The sequence below is a fragment of the Triticum urartu genome, chromosome 3A, assembly GCF_056163025.1.
Source record: "Triticum urartu cultivar PI428250 chromosome 3A, HENAU_Tu73, whole genome shotgun sequence".
Classification (NCBI taxonomy): domain Eukaryota; kingdom Viridiplantae; phylum Streptophyta; class Magnoliopsida; order Poales; family Poaceae; genus Triticum; species Triticum urartu.
In genome coordinates, this window is record NC_141875.1 from 626,412,288 (window position 1) to 626,427,402 (window position 15,115).

The 15,115-nt window shown below is 49.0% G+C and overlaps 1 pseudogene; it reads right to left on the reverse strand.

Moving 5' to 3' along the window:
• Window positions 1–7,793: 7,793 nt before the first annotated feature.
• On the reverse strand, window positions 7,794–9,866 carry LOC147980886 (uncharacterized; annotated as a pseudogene).
• Between the last annotated feature and the right edge of the window lie 5,249 nt (window positions 9,867–15,115).

A 15,115-nucleotide genomic window follows, 5' to 3' on the forward strand; every position in this document is an offset into this window, starting at 1 on the left:
CTCGTCCGGATGAACCAGGGCACAATCGCAGTAGTTCTCCTGGTGCTGCCTTAGCCGATAGAGCAGAACGTAAGGCAGCAAAACACAGGAGCCGGGCAAACCCAACATTTGACCAAAGACATGATTCGGAGCTGATGCATATAAGGCCAAACTCGCGACGCCGAACACTCCCTAAGGTATTCGGTCTTTGTGGTGTAAACCGGGCTTAAGCAGTGCCCTTTGTAATAAGCCCCTAGTGTCCAGGTACGTGCAATATTCTGACGTGGCCACATGCCAATACGTCAGCATCCTTCTCAATTGTACCGAGAATCCAGGGGATGTGTATCAACAAGAGACAGTAAAAAAGGTTTACGCAGGGTCTTAATCTAAAAAGAATCCTTGGAACGGGTCTCTGCCGCACGTCTGTGCCTGTGTCTCCGTTGTGCCGTATCCTGGACGGGTGTAGCACGATGGTCATCTGTAAAAGAGAGGAACTTAGTTGAAAAGTTGTCGCGCAAAAGGTAGGTTATACTAAATAAACCATATACAGTTCAAGATGAGTAAAGTTGAGCCTAATTGTCACTTGTTTACACGCGTTGAGCCCCTTGTATTGTAATAGGGGTATAGCCATCAAACCTGTATCAATTACATATAGCTGCGCCGGACTCGTCCAACCGAGTCCGTGGTCTTAACGACCTGTCAGATGCTTTAGTTGGTGAGGCCGCTTAGTGTGCGGCTGCCAAGGCAGCCGCACGGTCTTCCGCGCGCAAGGAGCGCTCAATACTTCCATTTACTGTAATGACGCCACGTGGACCGGGCATCTTAAGCGTGAGAGAAGCGTAATGCGGTATTGCGTTAAAGCGAGCGAAAGCTTCGCGTCCGAGTAGTGCTTGATAGCCACTTTGGAACAGAGTGATGTGGAACATTAAATTTTCGCTGCGGAAGTTATCGGGAAAGCCGAATATAACCTCTAGTAGCAGGGAGCCCGTGCAATGGGCCTCTGGGCCTGGCGTTACTCCTTTAAAGGTAGTATTGCTGCGGCTAATTTTTGTTGGGTCTATCCCCATTTTGCGGACTGTGTCCTGATATATCAGGTTTAGACTACTGCCGCCGTCCATCAGGACTCGTGTGAAGTGGTATCCGTCAATTATCGGGTCTAACACCAAGGCAGCCCATCCTGCATGTCGGATACTTGCCGAGTAATCCCGATGGTCAAAGGTGATCGGTTTGGACGACCAGTGGCAGAACTCCGTGGTGATAGGCCCTGGGGCATGTGTCTCTAGGAGTGCTGCTTTGTTTCTCCCCTTTATCACGTGTAACACGTTGACTGTTTTGACTTCTGGTGGGAATTTCTTCTGGTCCCCGGTGCTTTGAGGCTCTTCCTCGTCTTCGCTTGGTGTATCCTGCCCCTTGTGTTCGGCGTTGAGCTTGTCGGACTGCTTGAAGACCCACCATTCTCTGTGGGTATGATTTGCAGGTTTATCAGGGGTGCTGTGGATCTGACACACTTTATCCAGAATCTTGTTTAGGCTGGACGGTTCGTCTCTGTTGCCTTTGGAGGGCAGCTTTTGCTGACCTGGCCGAGAGCTTCTGAATCTGGCGTTTACCGCCGTGCTCTTCGGGTAGTCTTCTTTATTCCGGCGCTTGTTTTTGCTGCCCGTTTCCGTCCGTGACTTTAGATGTACTTGTGTCGCTGGTGCTACATCGGGCTAACCAGCTGTCCTCGCCCATGCAAAAGCGGGTCATGAGGCTTGTTAATGCTGCCATTGTTCTCGGCTTTTCTTGGCCGAGGTGTCTGGCAAGCCATTCGTCTCGAACACTGTGCTTGAAAGCTGCTAAGGCTTCAGCGTCTGGACAGTCGACTATTTGGTTCTTTTTAGTGAGAAACCTGTTCCAAAGCTTTCGGGCTGACTCTCCGGGCTATTGAGTTATATGGCTCAAATCGCCTGCATCCAGTGGTCGGACATAACTCCCTTGAAATTTTGCCCAAAAAGTGTCTTCGAGCTCTTCCCAGCTTTCGATGGAGTTTTCAGGGAGGCTTTTAAGCCGGTGTCGAGTTGGCCATTTGAGCTTGAGGGGTAAGTACTTGATGGTGTGGATACCGTCTCCTCGAGCCATATGGATATGGAGGATGTAGTCCTCAATCTAGACCCCCGGGTCTGTCGTTCCGTCGTACGCCTCTATGTTTACGGGTTTGAATCCCTCTGAAAATTCATGGTCCAGTACCTCATCGGTGAAACATAGGGGGTGTGCGGCACCCCTGTATTTGGGTGTACCATGGTGTTGGGATGTTTGTTGTGTTGCATTGCATGCTGGAGCGCGCTTGCGTGGCCCGTAGATGGATCTGGTTGCGCCGTCCTTTTGATGCGAGCCCTCGCGCGGATCGCGTACTGGCTTGTGTGCGGCGTCGTTTGCCGCTCTATGTTGGCCGCGAGGTCATCTATCCGACCGGATGGCCGTTTTGTTTTTTGATTGCGGGGGATCTAAGGCCTCCTCATCGAATTCAGGTAGCAACTTTTGCTTCGGGTAGCTCTTGGTGTGGCGATTACCGCCGTACTTCGCTGCAGTGTTGAGTACTTCACTCCATCTAATTCGGAGTGTGTCTTGTGCAGCCCTGAGCCTTTGCTTCTGCTTTTTCAGACTCCTCGCAGTGGCAACAAGCCTTTGATGGGCATTCTGTTGCTCCGGGTGCCTGTCCGGTGTGATGTCGTCCGGACTGTTATCTTTGACGGAGTCGGGTTGTTCGGTTTGATTCTCCGTGTTGCCGTGGTGAGACGATGGTTCAATGCCGTGTTTGTCGTCTGCTGGCTCGCCTTGCTCTATTGCTGGGTTTATATGATCGCTGCTTCTGCCGAGGCGGGATTTGGAGCGGTGCTTACGCCGCCGTTTTGACTGCTTCTCGAGGGAACAACCCTTCGCTGCGTACTTCCGTTCCTCGTCGTTGTTTTCTTTGGGTGTGTCCACCATGTATACGTCATATGATGAAGTGGGCGTCCAGTGCCCTGTGGGCAGTGGTTCCTGTTCATCTCCTGCATCGTCGTCCATACCGTTGATGTCTTCGGAGTCGAAGTCGAGCATGTCGGTCAAATCGTCGACAGTCGCTACTAAGTGGGTGGTGGGTGGCGCGGTGAGTTTCTTCGTCATCCGCATCCCAATCCTGCCGGACATAGTTCGGCCAGGACTCTCCTGACAGGGAGAGAGACCTTAATGAGTTTAGTATGTCGCCGAAGGGCGAGTGCTGAAAGATATCCGCGAAGGTGAACTCCATGATCGGCGCCCAGTCGGATTCGATAGGCACGGCCGCAGGCGGTTCGGAGTCCGTGGCCGGGGAAGAATTCGGCAGTTTGGCGTCACGGCTCTCGTGAAGGGTAAGGTCGATACTCGGCTCGATCGCCGATGAAAATGCGGCCTCCGTGGCGGGGTCTATCCCCTCGTCCGTGGATGGCCCAATCGTCTCCGAATAGAGGGTCGGAGCGGTCACCGATGCGATCTCCTGAACACTGTCCGATGGTAGAGCTAAATCATGCTCATCATGACCGCGCGGCGCACTCGTCAAGGGCTCGAATCCGTCGAAGATCAAGTCTCCGTGGATGTCGGTTGTGTAGTTTAAGTTTCCAAATCTGACCTGATAGCCAGGGGCGTAGCTCCCGATCTGCTCTAGATGGCCAAGCGAGTTGGCCCGCAGTGCAGAGCCGCCGAATACAAAGATTTGTCCGGGGAGAAAAGTCTCACCCTGGACTGCATCGCTATCGATGATTGAGGGATCCATCAAGCCTAATGATGACGACACAGAGGAACTCTCAATGAAAGCACCAATGTCAGTGTCAAAACTGGCAGATCCCGGGTAGGGGGTCCCGAAGTGTGCGTCTAAGGCGGATGGTAACAGGAGGCAGGGGACACGATGTTTTACCCAGGTTCGGGCCCTCTTGATGGAGGTAAAACCCTATGTCCTGCTCATTTATTCTTGATAATATGAGTAGTACAAGAGTTGATCTACCACGAGATCAGAGAGGCTAAACCCTAGAAGCTAGCCTATGGTATGATTGTATATTGTCCTACGGACTAAAACCCTCCGGTTTATATAGACACCGGAGGAGGCTAGGGTTACACAAGGTCGGTTACAAAGGAGGAGATATACATATCCGTATTGCCTAGCTTGCCTTCCATGCCAAGTAGAGTCCCATCCGAACACGGGACGAAGTTTTCAATCTCGTATCTTCATAGTCCAACAGTCCCGCCAAAGGATATAGTCCGTCTGTCCGGAGACCCCCTAATCCAGGACTCCCTCACCCCCTTTTATAGAAGGGGATCCCATCCAACCGTTATCCCCCAAAACAGCCCCGCACAGGGCGGTACTACTGCTGGACCTAGCGGTACTACCGCTCCCCCTTGCGGTACTACCGCCCAGACTGGGAGGGCTTGAAGATAGAGCAGAAACGTGCCCAGCGCGGTACTGCCACGGTGGTAGGGTGGTACTACCGCCCACTAGCAGTACTGCCGCAACTACAACCACTGCACAGTGCCGCGCTCAACCCGACACGAGAGGTGACCCCCTCGAGTCGACACGGTAGTAGCCCGGTACCGCAGTGGTACTGCGGCTGAGAACCACAAGCGGTACTACCGCTGGGTACCGCGGTACTACCGCTGGGTACCGCGGTACTACCGCTCGGACACAAATCAACACCACTGCAAAGGGAACGAGCTCTCTAGACGAAGCGGAAAAGCTCAGAGGGTGAGGAAAGGATGTGTACGTGTTGATTCCACCCAAGCCTTACCAAAGAGGACCCCTTCTTGATAGTACGGTGACTCCTACGAAACTAGTCCACCAAACAAGAAATGAAAGAGCTACACCGTCTTGAATAACACTTCGAGGGGAAAGAAATTGTCTCGTGCCAAAGGATGAATCTCTGAAAAGCTCAAAGCACACGATTAGTCCACAAACATGTTGTCATCAATCACCAAAACTACATCAAGAGAGATATGCCTTAACAATCTCCCCTTTTTGGTGGATTGATGACAACCAGAGATTTGCACAGGGATAAGACATGAAAGTAAAGATACTTAGAACTACAAAATATAGACGGGCTCCCCCTAAATGTGTGCACCTAGTTAGTAGTGCCTTTGGAATGCAAGACACACACATTAGGATCAACACTCCCCCTATATTTTATAGTCCAACAATCTAAGCAAAGGATACATGAGGGCAGGGTATATACCAGGATAAGCATGCAACTCATAAGATACCAAAGTACTAGATAGACATAGATAATGATAAGATAAAGATAAGGTAGCATATGTCTCACACCATATGTCTGGAACTTAGGTCTCACAGGCACAAAACCAAACAAAGCAAACGGCGAGAAAACACAACGACACCACAAACCACAAAGACACACTCGCAACAGCAACAACACAAATCCCTAAACTCTCTCCCCCTTTGGCATCGAGACACCAAAAGGGCAAAGAGTGTTGCTACGGCTCCAGGCGATAGCAAGCTGAGGATCTCGAACATCACATCCCAGCGGGATCGTCTGCACCGCCATCATTGATCGGAAACTGCTCTGTGTCTGAATCGGTCCACTGGCAATGCTGCTGAACCCACTCCTCCTCATCAGTGATCCTCTCCTCAGATCCACTGTTAACAGTGGCACCCAACTGGCGCATGAGAGCTCCTTGTGACGTCTGCGGGCCTTCTTCTCAGAGACATGAGACATGTACTGGCCATGAGACTTCTCGCAGTGGTAGTAATGCTGGGGTGGGCGGTAGTACCGCTTGACGCTTGTCAGCGGTAGTACCGTGCACACCGCGGTAGTACCGCTCTGCCGCAAAGAGGACTGGCCAAAAGGCTTAGCTCAAGAAAAATAAATCGAAACGAAAGCGAGAACCAACACACACACACACACACAAAACCGACAAAGACAAACCTCTCCAAGAGAGGGCGGTGGCCGAGGCCACCTATGTTTGAGTCCAGAGCTATGGCGCCGCGAAGATTTTAACCTTGGGCCCATGACCAACACTCATCTTTGAAGCACAAGTACCATCAAAAATGGCTAATGTAGAAGAGTTTGATTAGTTTATGCATTATGGGGGGAGGGAAAGTTCATTGAAAGAACAACACTCCCCCTATGTCCATGCCTACACCTAAACTAGACAACAAGTTGAGTGTGGTGGGGTGTGAAAGGGTTCAAGTCACATTGCTTGAATCAATGATATTTAGCTCATGCCTTAACTCGCGAAATCTTGCTTCATCCAAAGGCTTCATGAAAATATCTGCAAGGTTATCAAGAGTGTTGACATAGTTGAGCTCGATCTCCCCTCACCTAATATGATCCCGAATGAAGTGATACCGAATCTCAATATGCTCCGTCTTGAAGTGTTGCACCAGGTTGAGAGAGATCTTGATGGCACTTTCATTTTCACACCAAAGAGGCACTTTGTCACAAATGACACTGTAATCCTTTAAAGTTTGCCTCATCCATAGAAGTTGTGCATAACAACTACCGGCAGCCACATACTCCGCTTCCGTGGACGAGAGAGATATGCAACTTTGCTTCTTGGAAGAACAACTCACCAAAGAGCAACCAAGAAATTGGCACCCTCTGGAAGTGGACTTCCTATCCACTTTGTCTCCCGCCCAATCCGAGTCCAAATAACCTACAAGCTTGAAGTCTGAGAAGATGTCTAATATATCAAATTCCTGAAGTAATTCTTTCTTTTTTTCTTCATGGCAACTTCAATGTTAATGCTCCAACCTTTCACCAGCTTCCTAAACAATTTAGTTTTAAATTGCCAGGTGTCAATAGAAGTGGTGAAAGGGGAAGGGGTGGCCCAAATTCTCTCAACCAAAGCCTGGAAGTCAGGTTGTTCGAGCCACCATTTCTCGAATTTAAAAGGTCTGGTTGGGTTATATACACCCACCCCCCGAGTCTAATAAAATGGGAGCATGGTCACTCCCCACCCTTGGTAGGGCACACAAGGAAGTAAGTGGGAAGTGCTTGTCCTAGTTAGTAGCAGAGAAAACTTTGTCAATAGTAGCAAAAATGGGGTTATCTTGGTTATTACTCCAGGTAAAAACCATGTTAGATAGCTTGTACTCCATCAAGCCCCATTTGTTGATCCAATCGTTAAATAGAAAAGCCCAAGAGATATTAATATTGCCAGAGGTTTTTCCTTTAGCCTCCCTAATCAGGTTAAAATCACCCCCAAACAGAACAGGGTAGCATAAGACTTCCATACTTTCATGTAGTTCAGCAATAAAGTCAACCTTATCGATAGCATAAGTTGTACCATACACTACAACTAGGTGCCAGCAAAGACCATCAGTCTTACTTTTCAAGGAAATAATAATGCAATATTTCTTTAAACTTACATCAAGGACCTCAAAAAAATTAGTTTTAGTACCCACAAGGATACCACCAGCAGAGCCCACTGCAGGGAGTATATGCCATTCATATGTGGTAGACCCAGCCAATGTATGAAGGAAGGAATCAGATAAGTTTTATCTTTTAATTTCTTGAAAACCTAAAAAATTAGGTTTATACTTATTTACCGAATCAGAGAGGCACTGAAGTTTTCCTTTTTGTCCTAGACCTCTAATATTCCAGAAAATTCCAATCATGGGATTTTAAAGGGGTGTGTTAGACTAAAAAGTCCACCTCTCACTACATTCACAGAACCACCTACCTCACCAGCAGTGCCCCCTGGTGTGTTGGTGTCAAGAATGCCATTATCTGGAGTACAAACTCCATTATCCTTATAAATTTCAGTATCTAAACTATCATGTAAAGATATCTCAGGATTTTGGGAAGCAAAAACTAGGCATTTTTTAGTTTCATCTCTAATGATATCATCAACAATCTGTTTTTTTCCTTGTCATTATCACCAATTTTAATATTAACTACAGAAGCATAAGACTCTAAAGTAGATGATGATTCAGAAGTAAATGACTTACTTTTGAATGTGGAGGGGACTTCCAGGTTCTTCTTCATTTTGTAAGCAACAGCCTTCTCCATGATATTCTGTCTGTTATGGGCCCTGGTGCTAGGTCTTGGAGCAAAACAGGCCCCCACTTGCTTTTGGCAGTAGGTTGCTCATTGGGAAGAGCCAGTTTTTCCACCAAACCCATCATCTTCACACCACTGATTACAGAGGCATCAAAAGTGCCCAACACCTCCTCAGAATCAGCAGCCTCACTTGCAGTATCAGATTCAGCATCATCTAGGACCTTTAGCTGATCAGAGCAGTATATTTTCTGAGTGGACAATGGTGGGCTGGCACTAGTGTGCTCCCCAGGTGCAGCAGAAGGAGTTTTTTTGTCACAAATCTCATTGCTAGGAATGCTTAGGATCTTGACAGCTTCAGAGAAGGGTATTGGAGAGCATATATCTTGTGCTTGTACTTTCTTATCAGTCACTTTGTCCATTCTCACAGGAGAATAATAGGCTTCAATCAGGGCAGCCGGATGGAAAGCAGCCCCATTGTCATTGTTCGTCTGTTTTCTAGAAGGAGGTTTCTTCGAGCTGCTAGCTCTGTTGGCCAGGTCTAGATCATCAATCGGTTCTTCTCCATCATCTAGGACATCCTTGTCAATTTCCTCGTCTTCAAATTCCTTGTTATCATCGTCTACAGATATATCAGTAGGTCCATTATCATCATTGGGATCATCAGCACCTATTTTCTCGAAGCCTTCCACTATAAATGACAAGATATATAACTTTTTCCTCACTTCCATGATCCATTCAAAGGGGATTTTCACTAGGTTCCTGCAGGCAATCTTGATTCTCACTTTTTCATAAAAACTCTTCATTAGACCATTCCAATCAACATCCACAAGGATCCCAAAGCAAGAAGCAATCTGCGACAGCACTTTCCACGTGCACCATTTAGACGAGAGACCCTCAATGACCACCCAGGCTTCAGTTAGCTCGCTAAACGGATCAATCGCACTGGTCCACTTCTCCACTGTCACAGACACTCCATCGATCGGTAAATCAAAAGCAAGAAACTCAATCAATTCTTCTACATCTTTCCAGGGTGGGAATCTGACTAAGAACTTCTTGTCTGACAGAGGCATGACTCGCCAACTCCATTGTTTGTTTTTGCAGAATATCCCTGACAAGTTCTCAATCAGATCCGACTTGTTGATCTCTCCTTTCATGATCCAAACCTCTCCACAGTTTCTGAAGTTGAGCCAATTTGCCTCACGACTCACAGGAGCGTCAATGTGGTAAAACCCTAAACCTAGGGCTGAGCTTCCAAAGAAGGTAGCAACTGGATGAGGTTGCGCCCAAGCCGCGCAGTTATTGACGTTGTGACCCTCCAATCCATAGATAAAGCAATTTTTATTCTGGATGCAATTACCAACGTAATGACCAGGGCCTCCACAAGTAAAACATACCATATCCTTGTAGCGCTCATCGAGGACCTGCATGACTGGGGCAGGTGGAGCCGGTGGTGGAGGCGCTGCCACGACTTGCTGAGCCTAGAGAGGGGCAACGCCTTTTGGAGGGGGCGGCAGGGTTGGGTCGCGCCCCACCTGCACCTTGGCGACGGGTCGGGTTCTTCTGCGTGACTGGAGCACATTGTTTCTGCGCCCCAATCGGTGTAGTCTTGTCCGCCATGGAAACCACCTGAGCAAAGGATTTGGATCCGTCCCTGATGCCCTCTCTAATGATCTTGAGTTTTATCGATGGAGGGTCGAAGGGCCGGAGATTCTTGACTGGGAACAGATCAGACGGGGAGAAACATCCGGATTGAACCAGATCCTTCCGGAGCCATCCCAAGGTGGAAGCAATTCGGCTTGGGTGCGAGAAGAGGGTTGGTGGCGGAGAGGGGAGGGATGGACCAGAGTTGTCCAAAAACCCTAGATATAACCTCATCCGCGTCATCCCGGGTAGGAGGCGTATTCGCCAAAGACGCCTTCACCCTCCTGCACTTGATTGGTGGGAGAGATGTGGCAGTGGGTCCCTTTCCAATCAGCATGGTTGACCCCACTCGAACCAAAGGGGAAAAATCCCCCGACTCTGGTGGAGTGGCCCTCGCCGCCGGCGAGGAATCCTGTTTCTTAGAATAAAAGCTCCACTCAACAATCTCATGTTCGAATGCCTGATGAACCGTAGCAAGTACTTGGACCTTAGGGATACAAATCCCCTTGCGCGTTCGTGAATGAGCACCTGGCGGAACCTCGCCGCGGTTACCAAACCAAGGCGGCTCGAGCACGCGGCGGCGAGGCCATGGGTTGGTGCGGCGTTGTGACCTCGCCGCAACACCCGCAGCCCCCCTCATGCGCTCGGTGGAAGAACGCCTAGGATGCATTCCCAGCGAAGCGCCCGTCGTAGCTCGCTCGATTTTACCTCTTCTCTCGCCTAGATCACGAACTCGGCCGGTGGAGAGTGCCGAAATGGGGGCATCCTTTCCCTCTCCTCCAACATGGCTTCCTCGAAGATGCGCCGCGCTAGCTTCCCCTACTCCAAGCCCGCATTCCTTTGACAAATCTCCGCGACCTTCACGGCCGTGGATCTCGCCTCCTGATCGGTCGCCGCCGCCGCCGCCCGGTCCGCCGCTTTCAGTATTTGTCCACATAGACTGTCGGGATTCTGCATTAGATGCCACCCGTGCCTTGAGAGCATTGCAATGTTGAAATAATACATATCTCGAAAGCCGAGTCCGCCCGTCGCCTTAGGCTAGGTTAGAGTATCCCTACTAATCTAGTGCATGGTACTTCCTTATCTTGCTGGCTCCACCAAAACTTTCCTATCATCATGTTGAGCTCTTTGTAGAACCCTTTTGTCAAGTCAAAGCATGACATGACATAGGTCAGAATGGCTTGGGCTACTTCCTTCACTAGTGTCTCCTTGCTTGTTTTTGCCAACAGCCGTTCTTGCCATCCATGAACCCTTCCACACATATTGTTCTTGATATATCCAAATGCTTTCCGCCGAGATTTGACAACATGGACCGGGAAGCCAAGATACGTGTCATTCCAATTTTCTCTATGGATCTCCAAAGCTCCTTTCACCATCTGTTTCGCCTGTTCACTAGTGTTTGGGAAGAACGTAACTACAAATTTCTCCAAATTGATGCACTGTACAGAACAATTTTCATATAGGTCTAGTATGTCACGAAGGGCATTGGCTTCCTCCTGCTTTGCCAGCAAAATAACTGAATCGTCAGCAAAAAAAGGTGTGAGATACTAGGTGCAACATTGCAGATTTTTACTCCACTGATCCTCCCATTGTTTTCAGCATCATGCAATAGTGAGGAGAGGCCTTCTGCACATAGAACAAAGAGGTAGGGAGATAGCGGATCGCCCTGTCTCAAACCCCTAGACGGACTGAACTAATGAACAAGAATACCGTTCACCTTGATTTGGTACCTCACAGTCATCACACACTTCATAATAAGATTGATCCACCTCGTACAGAACCCCAACTTGGTCAGAATCCCAACTACCAATGTGTCATTCCAGCCTGCCGGAATGTCACCTCCATTCAGCACAACTAGCACCTCCTGGACAATATAATCGCCCATAAAGTGCCAATGGCGCTTAAACACAATTGATGGCATTCCGTCAGATCCTGGTGCTTTGAGATCACCAATATGGTCTAGTGCAGCTTTCACCTCCTCTCTAGTGAACTCAGCTCAAGAATGTTCAACATGGCTGGGTCATTGTGTTGATGAGCTTCTAGTATATGTGCTTCTAAGGGCCTAATCAAACTCGTTACCTAGTTTATGAACATAACTAAAATCCTGCGAGGTGGAGGAAGATTATATACACATATACAACCACCATACAAGGGGAAGGAGTGGACAATCAAGGGAGTGTGATATATTACTGTATAAAAAAGAAGAGTTGTCGTATTAGTTTTGGCCCCAATGCAAAAAAACTTGTGGTCTGTTCACCTTGGATTATGTTTGCAACATTATTTTAATTAAAAATGATATTTTTTAAAATAAAAAGAACATCGGGGTTACCGGTCAGGATATACATGGGAGGATTGAAATTTGAGGATCACAAACACTTAGTGTTAATGCAACGCTTCACTGACCCTAGAAAAAAGACTAACTTATAATTACCTATATATATACAATGTGATAATGCGGGGTTGAAGGATTAAAGATGTCAACTTGTAGGGAGGTGAATAAGAGACCACCTTCTGTAATTTTCTTAGGTTAGTTTAGGGCTTCCAAAATTGCGGGATCTCTAAAGAGGTGATTAAGGCCAATCAACCTATATGATAGAAGTAACTGGCCAACAAGATAAACAAGTAAGAAAACTAGTTAACAACTAACAAATTGTAAGAACAAGAATAGGAATAACCAAAGGGGCACAAAGATGATGAATTATCCCGAAGTTTACACCTTGGAGGGATGCTATCATTGTTGGAGAGGAGTGAGGAACACCGCAAGATACCCCGAACGACATAAAAATCTCGCCTTCTTCCTTGAGACTCGGCCAACAAAGTCTGAGCTCAACCACTAAGGGTAGGTGTCGGTGTCAAAACCGGCGGATCTCGGGTAGGGGGTCCCGAACTGTGCGTATAGGCCGGATGGTAACAGGAGGCAAGGAACACGATGTTTTACCCAGGTTTGGGCCCTCTTGATGGAGGTAAAACCCTACGTCCTACTTGATTAATATTGATGATATGGGTAGTACAAGAGTAGATCTACCACGAGATCGAGGCGGCTAAACCCTAGAAGCTAGCCTACGGTATGATTATTGTATGATGAAGTTGTCCTACGGACTAAAACCCTCCGGTTTATATAGACACAGGAGAGGGTTAGGGTTACACAAAGTCGGTTACAATGGTAGGAGATCCAAATATCCGCATCGCCAAGCTTGCCTTCCACGCCAAGGAAAGTCCCATCCGGACACGGGACGAAGTCTTCAATCTTGTATCTTCATAGTCCTGGAGTCCGGCTGAAGGTATAGTCCAGCCACCCGGACACCCCCTAATCCAGGACCCCCTCAGTAGCCCTCGAACCAGGCTTCAATGACAACGAGTCCGGCGCGCAGATTGTCTTCGGCATTGCAAGGCGGGTTCTTCTCCAAATTCCATGTACCTGTTGAATAATGTCCGATTTTCGTAATGTAGCGCACCTTGGCTTCCACGCCCAATAATGGCTGCCTTCCACGTGTCAAACGAATGCGAAAAGTCAGGGTGTTTTTACATTCACACCCCTAGCCGCATAAACGAGCCGCCTATTTAATGGGATGGGGATTCAGATCCAAACCACACCTTCTCCTCCCCGCGAGTAATCATCAGAGCGCCTCCAGCAAAGGTCCATTCCAACATGGCCAGCCGTCACAGCTCCTCCTCTCGCCCTTCCAGTCCTAAACCTGGATACTGGGAGAGGTGCTCCATCCCGCACAGCGAGCTAGTGTCGCTTCAGGCCAAGGGATTTCTCCCTCAGGCCTATATGGTCCCGGTCCGAGCCGGACTCGCCACCTATAATGGTGGAGAGCAAGCGGAGAGCACCCCTAATCCCTCCAAAGGAGAGCGGGTGTGCCTCGTCCCTTATCTAATAAGAGGACTTGGATTTCCAATTCATACATTTCTCCGTGGGCTTCTGGAGTTCTACGGCCTCCAGCTGCACAATCTCACGCCCGCCTCTATATTGCATATCACGGGCTTCATCGCCCTTTGCGAGCTATTCTTGGGTGTTGAGGCTCATTTCGCGCTGTGGAAGAGGTTATTCTGCTTGGTGCCCTGCTCTCAAGAGGGGTCTATATATCAAGTGGGCGGAGCCGAAGTGTGGCGTATCGCCGGGACCGGATATCTATCTGGAACCCCAAAGAAGGCATCCGAGGACTGGCCTTCGGAATGGTTTTATATAGATGATGTCCCGCTGCTGGATCCTATCCGGGTCGGTCTCCCCGAATTCAACAGTGCTCCCTTAAAGAAATGCCTAAGCTGGCGTCCACGGAGCTCTCAGAGAGAAGGCGACAGGGACGTCCTTCACCTGATGGGTCGGATAAGACTATTGGCTCATTCCGGACTAACCATGATTGGAGTCATGGCCGCATGCATTATGCGGGGGGTGCAGCCGCTTCAATATAGAGGCCACCCCATGTGGGATTTTAACGGGGAGGATGACGCCACCCGTTACGGTCGTAAGGGGCCAGCCTCAGCTGCCACTCTAGTAAAGATCTTATCTTCTTTGTACAAGGGAGAAGAGGAGGAATTCCTCCGCGTCAACCCGCAGGGCGGATTTACTATGTACAACCCTCCGAGTTGGGTAAGTGGACAATTGTACTTGCCCATCCGTTTTATATTCCCATGATTAAATATGTAGTCTAACAATTTCAACGCAGGAACTGCGTCAGGAAGTAAAGGATATAAACAGCCGTCCCCCACAGCCCGAGGATCCAGAACGGTCCCTCGATCCGGACTCCGAGGAGGATCCAGACACATCGGTGGAGCTGATTGACGGGGTGTTTCATTAGCTAAGCAAGGACAATACCTTGGTGGCCATTACGGCTGATTACCCAGGGTTAATCCCGGCCTCCCAGGTAACAGAGAGCGGAGTCTCATCCCCTTGAGAAGGAATCCATTCTCACACATTTCAGTTTTCCTGGCAACGACCGTGTTTTGCAGGGGAGGTTTCCAAGGCGGGAGGCCGAACCTGCGGCGACTAGCCAACGAGGGGCCGCAGGGCCCCGTGGGGTAAAAAGGAATGTAGTTCGGACTGAGACGCCGGCGCAAAGGTACAACACACCCTCTTTTTCCCTAGTGTTATTCCTTCAAGGCATATTAATGTTCGTGCTATCTTCAGGACGAAGAGACCTCGCCGGACTATATCCAGAGGGGTTGCCAATCGCGCCTCCACCAGCCAGGCTCCAACGCCTGGCCCGGAAGCGGAAGCGAACACAAGGCGCGCACCGGACGCTCCTCCGACAGAGGATGCGGATAGGCTGTCTGCCACCAATTCCGAGGTGGAGAGTGCCATGAACCACAGGCGTCGCCGGACAGTTCTTCGCGGCGCTTGTTTCTCCCAAGAGGCATTAGATGCCTTCAATTCGGGAGATGCGTACCTCCATGCCGCTCAAAATGGTTTAGCCAGAGCCACGGAGCAATATGTAAAAGACATACGGGTAAGAAAATTTTGGTAAATATATATATACCAGTAGCCCCCG